Raw genomic sequence first — 21,976 nt, forward strand, 5'->3', positions numbered from 1 at the left:
GTAGCAAAAAACCTTCTGACAGATTCCCTATAACTGCAAAACATATTTAGCGTTAATTATCTGCGACCCTTGTAGAGTAATGATGGACTTTTCTGGGGTCCTTCAAAAGAATAGTAGCCTATGGGAATGCTGTATTTACTCAAAAATTGTTCACAAGGTCCAATTCAACCTTTACGCACAACAAGGAGACAGCTACACAGGCTCCCCTAACATGTCACAGACTAACACACTCATTTCTATGTACGGAGGGATTCCACGGAGTTCAGAAAATCACTAATTCTTCACTCCATTCAGCAGATATCCTTAACTGCCCTTACACCTCCTCTTGGTTAGCTTTACACAGGCTGAGCGGATTTAGAAAGAAACATCAAATTTCACTGTAAGCTTGAGAGCATGTGCCAAATGCTACACGTAGTGGAAAAAAAAATCTAATGTTTAGAATTAAGTAAAACTGGGCAGAACGTCCACTTGCCTTTCTAAGAAATCTCTGCCGAGTTCACTGCATGTCATGCCAGCGGATTTATTTGTGTCGGCCAGTTCTACAAGTGATATGCACACAGCAATGGTGCCGTCTGCTGGACATCGCATCTACATGTGCTCATAGAGTCTACAAGCAGACATCGCTGTGTACCCAGCCGGTAAGAGGATCATTCCGAGCAGCCGCACAAATTCATCATACACTATTATCTGGAGATATAGCTTCTACATTAACCTCTTGGATACACCGGCATTTAAAAAAAAAAAAAATCTGTTTTTTTATTTCTTTCATTGCCCTCCAAGAAACAAAGTAAAAAATTAGCTTTTTCGTGGGACAAGTTGTAGTGTTTAATGATAAAATTTGGGGATCCATACAACTTTTCCAATATCTTTTCACTACATATCTTAGGAATGGCAAAGTGATGAAAAAAACCAGTGTTTCTGCCATTTTTTTTTTTTTTTTTTGTGTTTACCATATAAGACTATTAATTCCAACAATTCTGCAAGTAGCGATAACAATTTATACATTTTTGTTTTTAATTTTGCCATCTAGGTTTTGGGAAAAGGCGGATGGTTTGAACTTTGATGTGAATCGAGGTTTTGATTTATATTTACCAAAAATATTTTTGGATGCTTTTTATTAGTTTATTAGCTTTCCTAGGAGACAAACCTGTGATACTGTAATTTTGCAGATTATTGTAAAACTGATGATCTCCTGTCACTGGAGTACAAACAAAGCAGACACCGGGTCTTCGGCAGGCCCTTGGTTGCCGTGACAACGTCAATGGTTACCAGCAATCACGTTGGGGGGAAATGGGCAACTGAAAGGGCACCCTCCCAATTTCCAATGAGTAAAATGCCAATATTGCCATTGACAGCTGCACCTTTGGGATTAGGGAGTTGTTCCTCTAGTTATATACTATTGACTTAGGCTAAGGATAGGTCATCAATATTAAATTGGTGTGGGTGCCGGATGTGGGAGCAATCAGCTGTTCTCAGAGCCAGCAGGTCATTGCAGAACAGCACAGCGCCATAGTCTCTGTACTAGTCTCAGCCAAGTACTGCGAGTCCACACGTATGCAGATAAATCTGCAGCACCCAGCAGCAGCCGCTACACAGTCTGTACAGCTGCACTGCATCTGCTGACACCCAGCCACTGCTGGCACTGGGCAGCTGGTCGGTGGAGGTGTCAGGTCTGTTCTGATATTGGTGACCCTATCCCCAGTATAGGTTATTGGACAAACCCTCTAAACTGCTGTGATGTCAGCTATCCCCACATACAGAGTGATCCCACATACCCGTGCACCCTGAGCACAGTACCAGTATTATGGGTACGTATCTTTCCTTTTCCACTGTCCTTTACATGTATTCCTGCAGATTGCCAGCAGGACGCAGAGCTCCTCCATGCACGGAGCTGGGTATGGTTCATCAGAAAGTCTACAAGGTCGCCCACACCGCCTTCAGCAGCTCACAGCGTCTTCCTGCCCCGTTTACCTGCACAGTGAACAGGAACTCGAAGTCACCGAGTCGCAGCCTCTCTATTGCTGTTTGTGGCTCATGTGGTTGCTGAATAACACATCTTTAGCGGTTAACAAAAGCTTGGGTGAAATGACTGCGCTCATTAACATGCACAGAAAGAAGAATCAAACTATCTAAAAACGGAAAGTAAAAACAGATTAGCAAGGACATATCTATCACTATCTAGCTTTAGTTACTAAAGAATAACTGATGCATTAAAAAACATAACAAAACTAAAGAATGGTTGATACATTCACTTTAATAACAAACACAGCATTCTAACATTGTTTTTTTTTTTGTTTTTTTATTGTATACTGGACCCGTACACAAAAGGCTCCCGGGATATGATCAGCTCAATATCTAAATGGTACATCGTCAATATCATCTTGCTAAGACTTATAGAAGCTTAGGTCATACCATTATATCAATAATCATAACACACATAACTCAGGAATACATGCTAGAAAGGCACACTGTGCAAACAGAGTTATGGTAGAGCATATAAAATAGATTAAAAAAAAGATAAAACAGTAGAAACAGTCGCTTGGAACCTGCGATCATGGCGGACAACTTTAAGCATACAAACTTCATTATTTCTCTAAAAAACAATCGTTAATCTCTTCCTAAATTCTGCAGTGCCCCAAATGAAATAAGCAGGGCAGACTCACCTACAGGATCGTCACCTTCAGAGCATTGTCAGTGTTCAGCGGTGACATGACATAATCATATCACGACAGCTATGAGAACACGGCACATGCATTCGCAGGAACTGCGCCAGTCAGAAGGTTAATGTCGGTTATGTTTCAATCATTTGGGGAATGGCAGCAGATGAGAAGGGTCCGTCCATTAGAGAATAACCTCATTTTGTCTGTGTGCTCACGTTCAGGATTTTTCGCGGTTTTTCGCTATAAAAACACGAAAAAAACGCATACATTAAGCATCCTATTATTAGAATGCATTCCGCATTTTTTGTGCACATGTTGCGTTTTTTTTCGAGGCGGAATCGCATTCCGGAAAGAAAAAAAAACGCAGCATGTTCATTCTTTGTGCGGAATCACGGGGATTGATCCGCTTACTTTCCACATGTGGCTATGCCCACCATGCGAGAAGTAAGCGGATCATGTGCGGTTGGTACCCAGGGTGGAGGAGAGGCCCTGTGGAACCATATAATTGTAAAAGAATTAAAATAATAAATCATGATATTCTCACCTTCCGGCGTTCCCGGCAGTCTTCCCGCTCGTCGCGATGCTTCCGTTTCCAATAATGCATTGCGACAAGACAATGACCTGTGATGACGTAGTGGTCTCACAAGACCGCTACGTCATCTGGGGTCATTGCCACAATGCATTATTGGGACTGGAGCATTGCGAGGAGCGGGAAGACTGCCGGGAACGCCGGAAGGTGAGAATATCATGATTTATTATTTGTAACATTAGATCTTTTTACTATTGATGCTGCATAGGCAGCATCAATAGTAAAATGTTGGTTACACTTGTCAAACACTGTGTTTGAGAAGTGTCACCAACCTGTCAATCAGTTTTCCAAGCGATGCTACTGATCACTTGGAAAACACTAGCATTGTGCAAGCTAATTATGCTTGTAAAACACTAGTGTTTAGCAGGATTACGCATGCCAATTCCGCGTGCGATATACCAGCGGCAGGAGTTGCGGAATTGCCGTGGAAATTTCCGCAGCAATTCTGCAACGTGTGCACTTAGCCTAAAGGAAATCTGTCAGCAGATTTTGCTATTAAATCTTAGTGCAATAGAAGTGAGGAAATAGACCCTGATTCCAGGGATGTGTCACTTAACAGCCTGCTTGTTTTAATTTCAATAAAATCACTGCTTAATCAGCAGGAAATGATCACTTAAGGACTAATTGTCTTGTGCCATGTAGTCCTTCTACTCTGTGTAATCCCACCCCTACCACTGATTGGCAGCTTCCTGCCTATGCACGGTGTACGCTGAAAGAAAGCAATCAGTAGGGTGGGCAGGGCTATACGGAGCTCAGGAGAGAAAATAGCAATGTTATCAATACTGCAGCAAGCAGCTCACATTACATAGCAAACACCTACTGACAGATTCCCTTTAACTCCTTAATGACCTTTGATGTAAATTTACATCATGGTTGGGAATGGGTTCATGAGCTATGACATAAACGTACGTCATGTTGATCATGCGGGCACAGGGGCGATCATCGCAGGGAACTTGGTGTTAGTAATAGCTGAGCCCCAGGCAATTTAGCCCCCTGAATACCGCAATGAAGTATTTAAGAGGCTGCGAGAGGGAGGGGGCTACATCTCCCATGGGATCGGCTCCCCCATAACGTCATCAACTTGAGGTTGACATGAAGACCTCCAGCTCTGTCAGCTATGGCAGCCTGTTTATCCACCCTAGCATGGTCTAAAAGGCCTCTGTCAGTGTGACAGGTATAATGCATTACAATGAATTATACCAGTGATCAGAGGAATACTGATTATAATGATACCTTGGATGATTTTTTTGCTCAATTTAGACGGCGCCGGTGGCACCTGCACAGTAGTATCTATCGGATCGCCAATAGAGTCTACTGCGCTGGCGCCATTTACAACAGGACTGTATGACTAAATCAAATGATTACACGCACATTATCAAGCGTATCATCCTATAGTGGAGGCGCCGCCGCCTGACTGATGAATGTGAATTATTTTTTTCCCACACAATGTTCTATGCAGTAAGCAAAATAGGGGGAAGGTCAGTGAGGGATCAGTGACCTGTCAGAAACCATAAGGATGAATCTGTAAGCAGAGCCCCACAGGCCGCCCCGGAGCACGGGCATATCATTAACTCAAAACTGCAAATACAGATTACACAACAACCACAAGACGGATTTCATCAACCAAGGTATCATTGTAATCAGTATAACGGCGCCGACCTGACACTGTCTGTAGGTTACTGTGCACAATCCTGCTGACAGGTTCCCTTTAAAAAATTTTAAAAAAATAAATAAATAAAATAAATTATAAAAAGTGTTAAAAAAATTATGTATTTTTTAAAAAAAAATATCAGAAAAAGTATTCAAGCATTATGAGGGGTGCAGTTTTTAAAATGGTGTCACTTTTGGGTATTTTCTGTCACGCAGGCCCCTCAAAGTCACTTCAAATAGGATGTGGCCCCTAAAATATCAAAAATGCATGAAAATGATGGGTGCATTTTATGGGTCAGTTTCCCTTGTGAAACATTTTGGCATCCGAATTATGGCTGCAACACCCGGTGAACAGGATTTAGGCCATGTGTCACCTGCCTACCGTCTCATTCACACATCTGTTTTCTCATACGTGTCCTACATTTTTCTGTATTTTGTCTAAGAAAAAAAAATACAAAAACAAATACAGTATGTCCGAGTTTGGTCCCATCTGTGGATCAAATGGATGCCGTCAATGTTGCGTTCGTGTGATGTGTGTGAATTCAATCTAAAGCATAGCTCTGCCTCTGCACCCAATCTGACGGCATCTTCTCACTCCCGTCACAGAATACAGACTGCTATCAATGGCACCCATATTCTAACGAGCCAGAAAAAGAAATTGGGAAAAGTCATCATTACCCTCTTCCATTTCTAAATAAATAACGGCAACTAATAAAATAGAGGAGTTAGTGATGAGCGAACATGCACGGATAAGGTGTTATCTAAGCATGCTCTTGTGTTAATAGAGTATCTTCGGCATGCTCCAATAATAAGTTTGAGTCGCTGTGGCTGCATCTTTTGCGACTGTTAGACTGAAGCAAAACATGCAGTGATTGCCTAAAAGGCAATCCTCGCAAGTGTTGTGGCTGTCGAACAGCCATGAGACATGCAGCCACGGGGACTACAACATATTATTCAAGCACGCCGGAGATACTCTATTAACACAAGAGCATGCTCAGATAACACCTTATCCGTGCAGGTTTGCTCATTACTATTAGTGATAATACAGCTCTTAAAGTGAATCTGTGAGCAGGTTTTTGCATCCCCATCTGAGAGCAGCATGATGTTAGGTGCAGAGGCCCAGAATCCAGCAATGTATCGCTTAATGGGCTGCTTGCTGCAATTTAAAAAAAAATCTGTGTCTTTTTCTGGTGTGTACATCTATCAGTTCTCTGAATGTTGAGCTTTATATAACACCACTCATAGGTGTACATAAAGAGTTGGTGGAGGCAGGGTTAAACAGAGCAGTAGGACTTCATGGCACAAGACAAGTAGTCCTTAGTGATAATCTCCTGCTGATAAAATACTGATTTTTATTTTAAAGGGAACCTGTCGCCCCCAAAATCAAAGGTGAGCTAAGCCCACCAGCATCAGGGGCTTATCTACAGCATTCTGTAATGCTGTAGATAAGCCCCCGATGTAACCTGAAAGATGAGAAAAAGAGGTTAGATTATACTCACCCAGGGGCGTTCCCGCTGCGGTTCGGTCCGATGGGCGTCGCTGTCCGGTCCGATGGGCCTCCCATCTTCATACGATGACGTCCTCTTCTGGTCTTCACGCTGCGGCTCCGGCGTACTTTGTCTGCCCTGTTGAGGGCAGACAAAGTACTGCAGTGCGCAGGTGCCGGGAAAGGTCAGAGAAGCCCAGCACCTGCGCACTGCAGTACTTTGCTCTGCCCTCAACAAGGCAGACAAAGTACGCCTGCGCCGGAGACGCAGTGTGAAGACAAGAAGAGGATGTCATCCTATGAAGATAGGAGGCCCCAGACTGAACCGCGACGCCCATCGGACCGCAGCGGGACCGCCCCTGGGTGAGTATAATCTAACCTCTTTTTCTCATCTTTCAGGACACATCGGGGGCTTATCTACAGCAGAGCAGTAAGTGACAACGCTGGATTCAGGGTCTCTGCCCCTACATTGTGGTGTTCTCAGAAGGAATAGCCTTCTGACAGATTCTCTTTGAAGTTAGGAGCAGCGGCACTGGAGCATCAGAGGGTTGAATCTTTAAGTGATGGTTGCTATTTTAGTTTATCAAATTTAGTAAACGTAGAACACCTTGAAAAATATAAGGCACAAGAACTCGTCAGAAAAAAAAATCAATTACCGATACTTACGGATTGCTGATTGCAGTATGATTCTCTTTGGAGTGCTGCGGACTCGGTGCTTCTCAATATGGAACTATAAAATATATAATAAAACAAAAAGTTTGTTAGCTTTGACACCAAATTACACATCGATCACACTAGACTGTTAAATGATTTACAGAACGTGTTTCCTATTAGCCTGGTAACCATAAAAAGAAAGATGTGCTGTTGCCAAAACAAATATTGGAAACATGTGTGTTGTTTTGAAGCAATGGAATAAGACCCAACCCTGCAAAGTTAAATGTTAACATTTCCATTACAGTCATTTAGTAGATTACAAGACCGGAGGGTGAAGTCGACAGTAATTCTGCATTTCATTACATAAGAAAAACATGAAGACTATATAGGGGTCTGGACACTCATGGGGGGAGTGCTAATCATCAAAATCTGGAGGAAAAAGAAACAGTGTTATAGCCGCTACAGCCAAAATCTCTAAAGTCAAGAAATCAATAACTCGTCCTACAATGATTGCTGTAAATATATACTGATATACAATTTCTTAAAGGAGAAGACCATATTTGACAGCAGGTTTTTGCTATGTAATCCGTCAGCAGTGTAAGGTAGGGAAAGAGACCCAGATTCCAGTAATGTAATAAGGGTCTATGCTCCTACATTATGGTGCTCTCAGATTTCATAGCAAAAACCTGCTGCCAGATATGGTCTTCTCTGTTAACATAGAGAAGACAATAATCATAGATTCAAATGTTTCTCTTATGTTAACTCCAAAAAAGAGGCAATCAATCAGTTTCATCATTTCGTCGAGTTGATATTGCTGTTCAATTTTAAAAGGGTTTTTCAGGAATAGTAAAAAATAAAGAAAAATGTCATTATAAATGAATTCCTAAATCCCTTTAACAAGTTAACCATACATGTTTGTGTTAGTCAGGTAATCCACCCTAGTGCATCAAAATGTCAGTCTTCCTATATTAATAGAAACGTGTCCTAGAATATGTGGTGCCTGTGAATATGTACAATAGGAAGCTGAGGTAAGAAGAGGCAGCTCACACTGCTGTCCACCCTGTCTATCTGACCTTATACTTAAGATACCAGGAGTACTGAGGTCAGAAGAGGCTGCTGTCCACCTTGTCTGATCTATCACTGAAGATACCTGGAGTGCTAAGGTAAGAAGAAGCTGCTAACACTGCTGTCCACCCTGTCCATTTGATCTAATACTGGAGATTCCTGGAGTGTTCAGTTAAGAAGAGGCTGCACACACTGCTGTCCACCCTGGCTATCTGATCTAATACTGGAGACACCAGGTAAGAAGTAGCTCATTCTGCTGTCCAAATTAAGACGTCATGTGCACATACCCTAAGTGTATTGAGTTTTCCCTATTCACATCCAAAGCATAATCATGGGTCTATCTCACCCCTCTGAAGTCATGCTATAGTGATCATGTGCTCTACAGCTTATGCATAAAAGTTATAATTACAACACTCTGTATCCTGTTAGCAGTAAGTTGTCAGGTTATAGTATGACAACTTTAATTTACATGGAACAGATAAATGTTTAGGAGAAATCCACAGCTTAGGATTAATAATAAGAAACTAATAGCAATTAGTTAATAACAATTTAGATTGTGAGCCCCAACGGGGACAGCGACGATAATGTGTGCAAACTGTAAAGCGCTGCGTAATATGTTAGCGCTATATAAAAATAAAGATTATTATTATTATTATTATAATAGTAATGTAAGAAAGCTGGAGATATGGTGATGAGCCCACAAGGCATTTGAGGATTATCCAAGGTCACTGGTTATTAATATGGGCAGGTAGCATGATGTGTTCTTAACATATTCAGGCTTAAGGTAAGTTAGCACATTGTTAACATTGGAATGAAAATGGAATTTTTATTCATGCAGAACAGGACTGATATATTGAAGCTACTTTTTTTTTTATAGCTCGGCGAGTAAAGGGTTGCACAGTAGCAACTGGACTGTGGAATTGGCATATAGGGATTTCCTATAACAAATATAGATGGCATATTACATGTATAATCAGACATTTACCTATTGTTTAAAACAGGTTTTTTTTGTGCAAAATATAGTTTATTAAAGCTTTGGAAAGAAAATAACAACATGACATCTGTATTAGGGTATGTGCACACGTTGCGGATTGGCCTGCGGATCCTCAACAGTTTTCCATCAGGTTTACAATACCTTGTAAACCTATGGAAAACCAAATCCACAGTGCCCATGCTGTGGAAAATACCTGCTCCTCAATAGGAATCTGCAGATGTAAAAAAGGTGAAAAGCACAAAAAAACGCTGTAAATCTGCGGCTAATCCGCTTTACCTGCAGATTTTTCAAAAACTGAGCGGAAAAATCTGCACAGAAATCTGCAACGTGGGCACATAGCCTTAAAAAGACGAACAAATATATACATTGTGCAATTTTCATACTGGCAACTGTGGACATGTAGACTCAAACATCCTCTTCTTTCAGGAAGAGTTTTCAACAGTTTCATTATCACCAGAGACAGGATTACAATGACAGGTGATTAGATAGGATTCACCATTAGGTGCTGGAGAACAGAATGTAAGGTCTATGTGAGAGTATCACTGGTAATGAAAGTGTGGATTTTTAAAAGAACACCAAAAAGAATCTCCAGCGTGAAAACTGCAAAATATTAAAGTTTTTTTCTGCCAGCTCATGATATGAAAAAGCAAATAAAAAGCATTATAATGCAAAAAGATTCAGAGGACTCTGGTCCAGCAGCCACGTCGGCAGTGCATGGCTGCGGAATCAGAGCCTTACCAAACTCCTCCTGCCTGACTACTTGACTCAGCACTACATCTTTCCTGCAAATTGTCTCTTCAGAAGAGGACTAGAACTCCAGTGCCACCTATTGGAAGTAGCAATCACATTGGCATGCCAGGCTTGACATGTCACTAATGGAAAATGTTACCCTTTGGATCTTGCCTGCAATGATGATAACATGCCGGGGGTGTACTAATCTGGAGAGGTTCTAGGGATGCAGCTGCAGAACTGAGGAGGTTTACAGGGCTCTACCTCGGGGTACTACTGACTTGGCTGCTAGATCAGGTTCCATCTAACTCAACTCTAAAATGTTACCACCAAAAAATGCATTAACCGTATAAACACCAGTATGTGCAATATGTCCATATGTAACGGTTAGCAGCTCAGCACTGGTTTTGTACGGCCATGTCCCCTTACTACAACTCCACTGCCCATCAGCGATCACCACTGGTTGCACATGAGAAGGTCGCGCATGTCCACTGTTATGTGTTTGATGGGTGACGTTATCAGGGTGTATGGCCGGATGGTGCAGCCAACAAGCACTGAAGATCCATCCCCCTCCAGCAAGCCAATGGCCACACAACTGTGAAACAAAATCGTGCTGCAACTGGTCATCACGATGGGCGACGTTTCAGCGGCACCGCTTGGCTCTTCCCTCAGGGTCAATTTCTATGTGGCAGTTTCTGCAGCAATCATCATATGTCCTGCAAGCTCTATTCATATTAATGGGAAAATTGCAGACGTTTCCCCATCATATCGGCCGCGTGAGTTTCCCTTTATTACTTTTATTATTTTTACCCCAATTTAATCCTCTTTGAAAATAATTTTTAATCCCTCAGACAACCCCTTTAAGCGGTGTATGGCAGTCCTTTCGCATATATAGTCGTACGGTTGGCGTTGGTTGCAGACAGGACCTGTCCTTTATGATCCATGCTCTTCACGACAGCCAGAACTAGCTTAATGCCGAGTACACGGACAGATGCTGGTAACAGATGCATGTTGTTTGTCCCTAGAATCCATAAGCGCAGAGCAAATACTGCAGGATAATGGTCTGCTGGAGGCTCTATTAATAAAGAATGAGTGATGACTGACATATGGGTGGGCTGCGGAATAGTTAGGGTACATGCACACGGGTGCACTCACCACAGATATTCTGTACAGAATCCGTATGGAAAATTCACAACTTATTACGGCATGGTGGATATGATTTTATGAAAGTCTCATGCGCACGCTGTGAGATCTGGAATCCTCAGCTGGTGAATGGAAGCTGCAGCTGTCACCCCTTACAATCCATGTAACCACGGCATGTCCTCACGAAACGCACAGCGGTATTTGATAAGTCCATTCCTACAATGTGTAATGTTTTCTATGTGCACATAGTCCTACACCGAAAAATGACAGACCTGGACATCAATATGTGGATTGTGGAGAGGATGAAAAAACCAAGGAGAAGGGCGCTGCCACCCGTAAAGCCAAGGATCCAAAAATATATACTAAAAATCTTTTATTGATAAAAAGCCTGTAACATAACATTGCTAGAGAATGTAAAAACATGATAAAAACTGTACTAAAAACACAATTAGTCATAGAATATTCAACATCAGCAAAAACCGTAAATTGTAATGTAATTAGTGGTGAATATTCTATGTACAGCCGTTGCTCAGGTGGTGATTGCACATGCCTCACAGCATTCTTGTAGCTTGTGTGGGGTGGTTTATTACCACTCACTAAAAACAGGTAAATATGGGGATGGCAAATTGATAAATCGGTCGGCCCACCTTCAATACTAGTGAAAGGTATATAGAGGTTCTATGGATCATACTAGACATACACCTGATGAAGGTTGGATAGGCGAAACACATGTATTCATTACAGTCTTTAGCACATTTTTCACATTCTCTAGTAATACTATGTTACAGGCTTTTTATCACTAAAAGATTTTTAGTCTATATTTATGGATCCTTTGTATTTACTGTACATTGGAACCTTTTCAAGGAACTGTCCATGGTAACCATGCTGGCAGCAAGGGACCACCGGGAATCATCCCTGGACATTCTATCTTTTCAGAGTTGTGCCTGTTTGCACAACTCCACAAGGTGAGCATAAGCCTTTATCTCACCTCCCTCTGATTTTACAATTGTTAATACTATGCTTAGATAGCATCCGTATTTCCCCAGGTCACACCTAACTACTAGTATGATGTCACGTTGACAACACTGCAATCAATCACTGAGCTCAATGATTGGCTGCAGCACAGTCAATGTGATTATGTCACAGCTGCAGCCATAGAGACTGGGACAGCAGCAGAAACATGCCGATGGACAAGGGAAGTAAAGTACAGTGCATATGTACAAACAGTCAAAAAAGTTGGCACCCTTGAAATTCTTCTAGAAAGTTTAGTATTTCTCCTAGAAAATTATTGCAATTTGACATGTTTTCTTATACATGTTTATTTCATTTGTGTGTATTGGAATAACACAAAAAAAACAGGAAAAAAAAAAGGTAAATTGGACATAATTTCACACAAAACCCCAAATATGGGGCAGACAAAATTGTTGGCACCCTCAACTTAATATTTGGTTACACAGCCTTCGGAATAAATAACTACAATCAATCACTTCCTATAACCATCATCAAGCTTCTTCACCTCTCAGCTGGAACTTTGGAGCACTCTTCTTCTCCAGGTTTCTCATATATGAAGGCGCCTTCTCCCAATAGCAATTTTTCAGTCTCTCCACAGGTGTTCAATGGGATTTAGATGCGGACACATTGCTGACACTTCAGAAACTCCAGCGCTTTGTTTCATCCATTTCTGGGTGCTACTTTAAGTATGTTTGGGGTCACTATCCTACTAGAAGACCCTTGACCTAGGAAGCAAACTCAACTTTCTCACAGTGGGCACTACATTGCGACCCAAAATCCTTTTGCAGCCTTCAGATTTCATGATGCCTTGCGCACAGTCAAGGCACCCAGATTTTTTTCTCAGAACCCTTTTGCTTAGGGAAAAGGAGGTTCAATTGCATAAATCATGCAAAAAATGTAATTTCAATTACAAATTCTTAAAACAATAATAAAAATTCAAGCTTTTTTTTTTTAAATAAAATGGAGGTGCTTCTTATAATCCATGCGTCTTATTGCTTACCGGGGGTGGTGGCTGTGGTGAAGCGGGGTGCCAAGATCGCTGCTGGAGCAGATCTCATCTCCCGAGATCTGGATGCTAAGATCTCCACCTGCACATGCGCCGCCCCTGGCAGCCATTTTCCACAGTATAGGAAACCATGCAACTGCGGGGGCACTGTGCTTTCCCAAAATGTCGGCAGAGCCCCTGCAGCACCGAACACCTGCAGAGGCGTGCCGCACATCCGAACACCATCCCAGCCTGCAGCAACGCTCCACTCTTGCCACCTCCAGCAGCGACCCTGGGACCCTGCTCCATTCAAATATTGACCGATAGTTCGTGCTGACACTGATGCACCCTGAGCCTGAAGGACAGATTGAATTTCTTTGGAAAATGATTGGGGCTGCTTATCCACCACACAGAATGTGTTGCAACTTTTCATCAATTTTTTTCTGATGCCCACGTCCAGGGAACTTAGCTACAGTGCCATGGGTTGTAAATCTCTTGATTATGTTGAGCACCATGGATAAAGGAACATCAACAGCTTTGGAGATGGACTTGTAACATTGAGATAGTTGATATTTTTCAACAATTCTCTTCTTCATGTTTAGTGTGGCACACAAAGACATACAACGTAAAGATTGAGCCAACTTCTTCGCATTTTATCATGCTTACAGGTGTGATTTTCATATTGCCCACACCTGTTACTTGCCATAGGTGAATTTGAACGAGCATCAAATGCTTGAAACAAAGTTGTTTACCCACAATTTTGACTGGACAATTTTGAGGTGTTTCTGTGAAATTATGTCCAGTTGGCTTTTTTTTGTCTGTTTTTTCTTGTGTAGTTCAAATACACACAAAGAAAATAAACATGTGAATAACAAAACATTTTCTGGGAGAAATAAATACCGTATTTTCCGGCGTATAAGACGACTTTTTAACCCCCGAAAATCTTCTTAAAAGTCGGGGGTCGTCTTATACGCCGGGAATCGTCTTGTACGCCGGTGTATATGGTGGGTGGGGAGGGGGAGTGATCCTGATGACGAGGGGGCGTCTCACAGGAAAGTGAGTAATCCCCATTACCTTATCCTAGCGGTGCAGCGTGGGGGTGTCAGTGCTGGGAGCGGCGGCGGCTGCTGTGTTCTGGTGCGGCGGCTCCTCTTCTGTGTGGGGCCTCTGTGCTGTGGGGTGGCGGCGGCAGCGGCATATCTTTATCCAGTTGGGGCTCCTCCGGCATCTCCTTAGCCCTGGAGGCCCCGCCGCAACTCCATCGGTGCAATGTGGTGGCCTCCGGGAAAATGGCCGCTGCTCAGATTCAGATCTCGTGTCCCGAGATTTCGGGACGAGATCTGAATCTGAGCAGCGGCCATTTTCCCGGAGGCCACCGCATCGCACCTATTGAGCTGCCTCCGGGAAAATGGCCGCTGCATTGCACCGATGGAGTTGCGGCGGGGCCTCCAGGGCTAAGGAGATGCCGGAGGAGCCCCAACTGGATAAAGATATGCCGCCGCCACCGCCACCTCACAGCACAGAGGCCCCACACAGAAGAGGAGCCGCCGCACCAGAGCACAGCAGCCGCCGCACCAGAGCACAGCAGCCGCCGCCGCCACTCCCAGCACTGAGACCCCCACGCTGCACCGCTACGATAAGGTAATGGGGGATACTCACTTTCCTGTGAGACGCCCCCTCGTCATCAGGATCACTCCCCCCCCCCCCCAAAAGGCACATATTCACCGGCCCTATAAGACGACATAGGGTGTATAAGAAGACCCCCGACTTTTAAGAAGATTTTATATTTTAACTGGTAAAGTTGGGGGGTCGTCTTATACGCCCAGTCGTCTTATACGCCGGAAAATACGGTATATACAACCCACTGAACCTATAGAAAAAAGTTTTCTGTAAGGGGACAACCCCTTTCAATTGCAGTTCGTTTCATACCCACTTTGTAGCTGAATCCATTATGATTGTAGCGTAAAGACGACAACTTTAACGGATAAACAGCAACACATGATTCCTTTGTGGTTAATGCAAAGATCAGTAAAGTCCTCACTAAGGGACTGCAAATCCAATTACACTTACAATTGAAACCAACAGGGACTGAACAGTGTCACCTTGTAAATATGGAAAACTGTCAATTAATTGAGATCCACCGAGGTATGCGAAGCACAGATTAACTGCAGACGGCTGTAGGAGCAGAGCATGTGTGTACCGGCAGAGCGCACATATGACTCTCAGACACTGTGCTCTAGGCAGAGCAAAGGAAACACCCGAGCGTGCTGCTAGTACAGAAATTACAGGCCAGAAACAACTAATTATGGTTTTAGTCACCCCTTTTATGTATCAGAATTTTAGATACTTTAATAATTCTTTCACACCTATAAAATTCTCCTCCAGTTGCCCAAGAGCTGTATCTGATATTGCAGGAAAGTTTCATTATAGTAAATGGGGAGGAGCTGCAATACCAGATGAACAAATGTGGCAGAAGAAGAAGATTTTCTAATCTGGGAAACATTTTCAATTGCCACAACACTTTCCAGTTTTGGAAATGTAAATATTAAAACAATTATTGAATGTTCAAAAATAGTAATTAACCCCTTAAGCCCCGAGGGTGGTTTGTACGTTAATGACCGGGCCAATTTTTACAATTCTGACCACTGTCCCTTTATGAGGTTATAACTCTGGAACGCTTCAACGGATCTTGGCGATTCGGACATTGTTTTCTCGTGAGATATTCTACTTCATGTTATTGGTAAAATTTATTCGATATAACGTGCGTTTGTGAAAAAAATGGAAATTTGGCGAAAATTTTGAACACTTCACAATTTTCCAACTTTGAATTTTTATGCCCTTAAATCACAGAGATATGTCACGCAAAATACTTAATAAATAACATTTCCCACATGTCTACTTTACGTCAGCACAATTTTGTTAGGGAGTTATAAGGGTTAAAAGTTGACCAGAAATTTCTCATTTTTACAACACCATTTTTGTTTAGGGACCACATCTCATTTGAAGTCATTTTGAGGGGTCTATATGATAGAAAATACCCAAGTGTGACACCATTCTAAAAACTGCACCCCTCAAGGTGCTCAAAACCACTTTCAAAAAGTTTATTAACCCTTCAGATGTTTCACAGGAATTTTTGGAATGTTTAAATAAAAATGAACATTTAACTTTTTTTTCACACAAAATTTATTTCAGCTCCAATTTGTTTTATTTTACCAAGGGTAACAGGAGAAAATGGACCCCAAAAGTTGTTGTACAATTTGTCCTGAGTACGCTGATACCCCATATGTGGGGGTAAACCACTGTTTGGGCGCATGGCAGAGCTCGGAAGGAAAGGAGCACCATTTGACTTTTCAATGCAAAATTGACTGGAATTGAGATGGAACGCCATGTTGAGTTTGGAGAGCCCCTGATGTGCCTAAACATTGAAACCGCCCAAAAGTGACACCATTTTGGAAAGTAGACCCCCTAAGGAACAGATCTAGATGTGTGGTGAGCACTTTGACCCACCAAGTGCTTCACAGAAGTTTATAGTGCAGAGCCGTAAAAATAAAAAATCATTTTTTCACAAAAATGATCTTTTCACCCCAATTTTTTATTTTCCCAAGGGTAAGAGAACAAATTAGACCACAAAAGTTGTTGTGCAATTGTCCTGAGTACAACGATACCCCATATGTGGGGGTAAACCACTGTTTGGGCGCATAGCAGAGCTCGGAAGGGAAGGAGCGCCATTTGACTTTTCAATGCAAAATTGACTGGAATTGAGATGGGACACCATGTCGCGATTGGAGAGCCCCTGATGTGCCTAAACATTAAAACCCCCACAAGTGACACCATTTTGGAAAGTAGACCCCCTATGGAACTTATCTAGATGGGTTTTGAGAGCTTTGAACCCCCAAGTGTTTCACTACAGTTTATAACGCAGAGCCGTGAAAATAAAAATTCTTTTTTTTTTTCAGAAAAATGATTTTTTAGCCCCCAGTTTTGTATTTTTACAAGGGTAACAGGATAAATTGGACCCCAAAAGTTGTTTTCCAATTTGTCCTGAGTACGCTGATACCCCATATGTGGGGGGGAACCACTGTTTGGGCTCATGGCAGAGCTCGGAAGGGAAGGAGCGCCATTTGGAATGCAGACTTGGATTGATTGGTATGCAGGCGTCACGTTGCATTTGCAGAGCCCCTGATGTACCCAAACAGTACAAACCCCCCACAACTGACCCCATATTGGAAACTAGACCTCCCAAGGAACTTATCTAGATGTGTTGTGAGAACTTTGAACCCCAAAGTGTTTCACTACAGTTTATAACGCAGAGCCGTGAAAATAAAAATCTTTTTTTTTTTTTTTTTCAGAAAAATGATTTTAGCCCCCCAAATTTTTATTTTCCCAAGGATAACAAGGGAACTTGGACCCCAAAAGTTGTTGTCCAATTTGTCCCGAGTACGCTGATGCCCCATATGTTGGGGTAAACCCCTGTTTGGGCGCACAGGAGAGCTCGGAAGGGAAGGAGCACTCTTTTACTTTTTCAACGCAGAATTGTCTGGAATTGAGATCGGACGCCATGTCGCGTTTGGAGAGCCCCTGATGTGCCTGAACAGTGGAAACTCCCCAATTCTACCTGAAACTCTAATCCAAACACACCCCTAACCCTAATCCCATCTGTAACCCTAACCACACCCCTAACCCTGACATACCCCTAATTCTAATCCCAACACTAATCCCCAACCGTAAATGTAATCCTAACCCTAACTTTAGCCCCAACCCTAACCCTAACTTTAGCCCCAACCCTAACCCTAACTTCAGCCCCAACCCTAACCCTAACTTCAGCCCCAACCCTATCCCTAACTTTAGCCCCAACCCTAACTTTAGCTCCAACCCTAGCCATAACCCTAGCCCTAACCCTAACCCTAGCCTTAATGGGAAAATGGAAATACATTTTTTTAATTTTATTATTTTTCCCTAACTAAGGGGGTGATGAAGGGGGGTTTGATTTACTTTTATAGTGTTTTTTATATCGGATTTTTATGATTGGCAGCTGTCACACACTAAAAGACGCTTTTTACAGCAAAAAAGTTTTTGCGTCTCCACATTTTGAGAGCTATAATTTTTCCGTATTTTGGTCCACAGAGTCATGTGAGGTCTTGTTTTTTGCGGGACGAGTTGACGTTTTTATTGGTAACATTTTCGGACATGTGACAGTTTTTGATCACTTTTTATTCCGATTTTTGTGAGGCAGAATGACCAAAAACCAGCTATTCATGAATTTCTTTTGGGGGAGGCGTTTATACCGTTCCACGTTTGGTAAAATTGATAAAGCAGTTTTATTCGTTGGGTCAGTACGATTACAGCGATATCTCATTTATATCATTTTTTTATGTTTTGGCGCTTTTATACGATAAAAGCTATTTTATAGAAAAAATAATTATTTTGGCATCGCTTTATTCTGAGGACTATAACTTTTTTATCTTTTTGCTTATGATGCTGTATGGTGGCTCGTTTTTTGCGGGACAAGATGACATTTTCAGCGGTACCATGGTTATTTATATCCGTCTTTTTGATCGCGTGTTATTCCACTTTTTGTTCGGCGGTATGATAATAAAGCGTTGTTTTTTTGGCTTGCTTTTTTTTTTTTCTTACGGTGTTCACTGAAGGGGTTAACTAGTGGGACAGTTTTATAGGTTGGGTCGTTACGGACGCGGCGATACTAAATATGTGTACTTTTATTTTTTTTATTTTTTTTATTTTTTTTTAAGATAAAGAAATGTATTTATGGGAATATTATTTTTTTTTTTTTCTTCTTTATTTAGGAATTTTTTTTTTTCTTTTTACACGTGAAAATTTTTTTTTTTACTTTTTTACTTTGTCCCAGGGGGGGACATCACAGATCGCCGATCTGATAGTTTGCATAGCACTCTATCAGATCGGCGATCATACTTTAATCGGAGCAGGCTGCTCTTCAGCCTGGTCCGACCCGGAAGTACTGCCTGCATTACCCGGATGCAGCCCTGCGGCCATTTTGGATCCGGGGCCTGCTCGGTACAAGGTGAGTACATCGCCTTGTACCGATCGTCTCAGGGAAGCACGCAGGGAGCCCCCTCCCTGCGCGATGCTTCCCTGTACCGCCGGTACACCGCGATCATGTTTGATCGCGGTGTGCCGGGGGTTAATGTGCCGGGGGCGGTCCGTGACCGCTCCTGGCACATAGTGCCGGATGTCAGCTGCGATAGGCAGCTGACACCCGGCCGCGATCGGCCGCGCTCCCCCCGTGAGCGCAGCCGATCGGCTATGACGTACTATCCCGTCGGTGGGAATTAAGGCCCACCCCACCTCGACGGGATAGTACGTTATATGGGATTAAGGGGTTAAGAGCCAGGATGGCTCAGTGGTTAGCAATATGCCTTGCTGCGCTCTGGGCTTCAATCTAAGGGCAACTTCTACATGGTGTTCGCATATCCTATCTATGGATATATATAGCACGTGAAACAAGTATTGAACATGTCACCAATTTTCTAAATAAATATATTTCTAAAGATGCTGTTGACATGAAATTCTCACCAGATGCTGCTAATAACCCATCCAATCCACACAAGCAAATAAATCAAACCATAGTTATCCAAAAATTAAGTTATGTGTAATAAAGAGAAATGACAGAGGAAAAAAGCATTGAATACATAAAAAAAGAGGTACAAAAAGCCATGACACTAGCTCAAATTGATCAGTAATTATAAAGCAATCTTTCCACTTAGTGAAAAATATCAGCTGGTTCAACTAATGGCCCATAAAAAGGTGTCTAATTACCAAGGTGCCACACAAGAAACATCTCATGATGGGTAATACTAGTGAGCTGTCTCAAGACCTTTGCAACCTTATTGTTGCACAACACACTTATGACATTAGTTACAAAAGAATTTCTATACTGAAAGTTCCAGTTAGCACTGTTGGGTCCATAATCCGGAAGTGGAATGATCATCATTTCACTATAAACCGGCTACGACCTGGTGCTCCCTGCAGGATTTCAGAGAGGAGTGAAAAGAATTATCAGAAGAGTTGTCCAAGGGCCAAGTACCACCTGTAAAAAGCTACAGAAAGATATGGAATCGGCAGGTACAATTGTTTTTTTTGTTTTTTTTTTAAAAGCAATAAGTAATGCACTCAACTTCTTTGGCCTGTATGCACGCTCACTGCTCAAGACTCCATTGCTGAACAAGAATCATGTTCAAGTGTGTTTAAAGTTTGCTCTACAGCATTTAGACAAGCCTGTGAAATACTGGGAGAATATAGTCTAGTCAGATGAGACCAAAATTGAACTCTTTGGAAGTCATAATACACACCGAATTTGGTGGTAAAAAGGCACTGAATATCGCCAAAAAACAACATACCTACAGTGAAATTTGGAGGTGGGAACATCATGGTTGGGGCTGTTTTTCACCATCTGGCACTAGCAAATTTCTGGACAAATGTACAGAGACATTCTTGATAAAAATCTGCTGTCCTGTACCAGGGTGATGATAAAATAATGGTGATATTTCAGCAAGACAATGATCCCAAACACACAGCTAAGGAAACTCTCAATTGGCTTCAGAGGAAAAAAATATGTGCGCTAGAATGGCCCAGCCAATCGCCTTACCTGAATCCAATAAAAAAAATTATGGAAGGAACTAAAGCTCAGAGTTCATAAAACAGAACCTTCAAGATTTGAAGATTGTTTGTGTGGAAGAATGGGCCAAAATCACACCTGAGCAATGCCTGACAGTAGTTTCTGTATGCAGGAGGCATCTTGAAGCTGTTATCACCGACAAAGGCTTTTTTACAATGTAATAAATACATTTTAGTAAGCCTGCTCTAGTTGCAAGAGAAGAACGTTTCAGTTCAGTTATCTGTGATAGCTGGGGTGCCGGGAGTCTAACCCCGGCTAATCAGATATTGATGACCTATCATCAATCAAAAAGTAGTGGACAACCTCTTTAAGCCCCACAGCCGACAGGGCAAATGGGGGGAGGCTCCTGCTGCAGACATTTGTCTTAGGCCTCTTTCACATTTCCATCTTTCAGCTCCCGTCACAATCCGTCGATTTTTGAGAATGCAGGATCCTGCAAAAAAAAATTTGCAGGATCCTGCATTTTCTCTAAAGGTACCTTCACACAAAGCGACGCTGCAGCGATAGCGACAATGATGCCGATCGCTGCAGCGTCGCTGTTTGATCGCTGGAGAGCTGTCACACAGACCGCTCTCCAGCGACCAACGATGCCGAGGTCCCCGGGTAACCAGGGTAAACATCGGGTTGCTAAGCGCAGGGCCGCGCTTAGTAACCCGATGTTTACCCTGGTTACCAGCGTAAAAGTAAAAAAAACAAACAGTACATGCTCACCTGCGCGTCCCCCAGTGTCTGCTTCCTGACACTGACTGAGCTCCGGCCCTAACAGCACAGCGGTGACGTCACCGCTGTGCTTTCACTTTCACTTTAGGGCCGGAGCTCAGTCAGTGTCAGGAAGCAGACGCTGGGGGACGCGCAGGTGAGCATGTACTGTTTGTTTTTTTTACTTTTACGCTGGTAACCAGGGTAAACATCGGGTTACTAAGCGCGGCCCTGCGCTTGGTAACCCGATGTTTACCCTGGTTACCAGTGTAAAACATCGCTGGTATCCTTGCTTTTGCTTTCAAACACAACGATACACAGCGATCGGACGACCAAATAAAGTTCTGGACTTTATTCAGCGACCAGCGACATCACAGCAGGATCCTGATCGCTGCTGCGTGTCAAACGAAACGATATCGCTAGCGAGGACGCTGCAACGTCACGGATCGCTAGCGATGTCGTTTCGTGTGAAGGTACCTATAGACTTGTATTAGCGACAAATTGTGACGGATGGCCATCTGTTTCCGTCGTGCACTGGATCCTGCATAAAAAAAACGGTCCGTCGGGCAAGAAAAAACGTTCAGAGGAACGGGTTTTCTGCATGTCGGAAAATCGGTCAGCTGACTGTGAAAAGCGACGGGTCCCGTCTTTTCAAAC

At 42.7% G+C, this 21,976-nt stretch overlaps 1 protein-coding gene across 4 annotated transcripts in view; it reads right to left on the reverse strand.

The window, feature by feature from the left end:
* SGMS1 (sphingomyelin synthase 1) overlaps positions 1 to 21,976 on the reverse strand; it is a 339,516-nt gene that overhangs the window by 204,327 nt on the left and 113,213 nt on the right. For 3 of the 4 annotated variants that reach the window (XM_077258884.1, XM_077258886.1, XM_077258887.1), the window contains exon 2: positions 7,052 to 7,115. The gene's annotated coding sequence lies outside the window, so the exon portion shown is untranslated. Of the gene's footprint in view, positions 1 to 7,041; positions 7,116 to 21,976 lie in introns of all 4 variants that reach the window. The other variant, XM_077258888.1, reaches the window with a different exon arrangement.

The sequence above is a fragment of the Ranitomeya variabilis genome, chromosome 4 (genome assembly GCF_051348905.1).
Source record: "Ranitomeya variabilis isolate aRanVar5 chromosome 4, aRanVar5.hap1, whole genome shotgun sequence".
In the NCBI taxonomy this organism is placed as follows: domain Eukaryota; kingdom Metazoa; phylum Chordata; class Amphibia; order Anura; family Dendrobatidae; genus Ranitomeya; species Ranitomeya variabilis.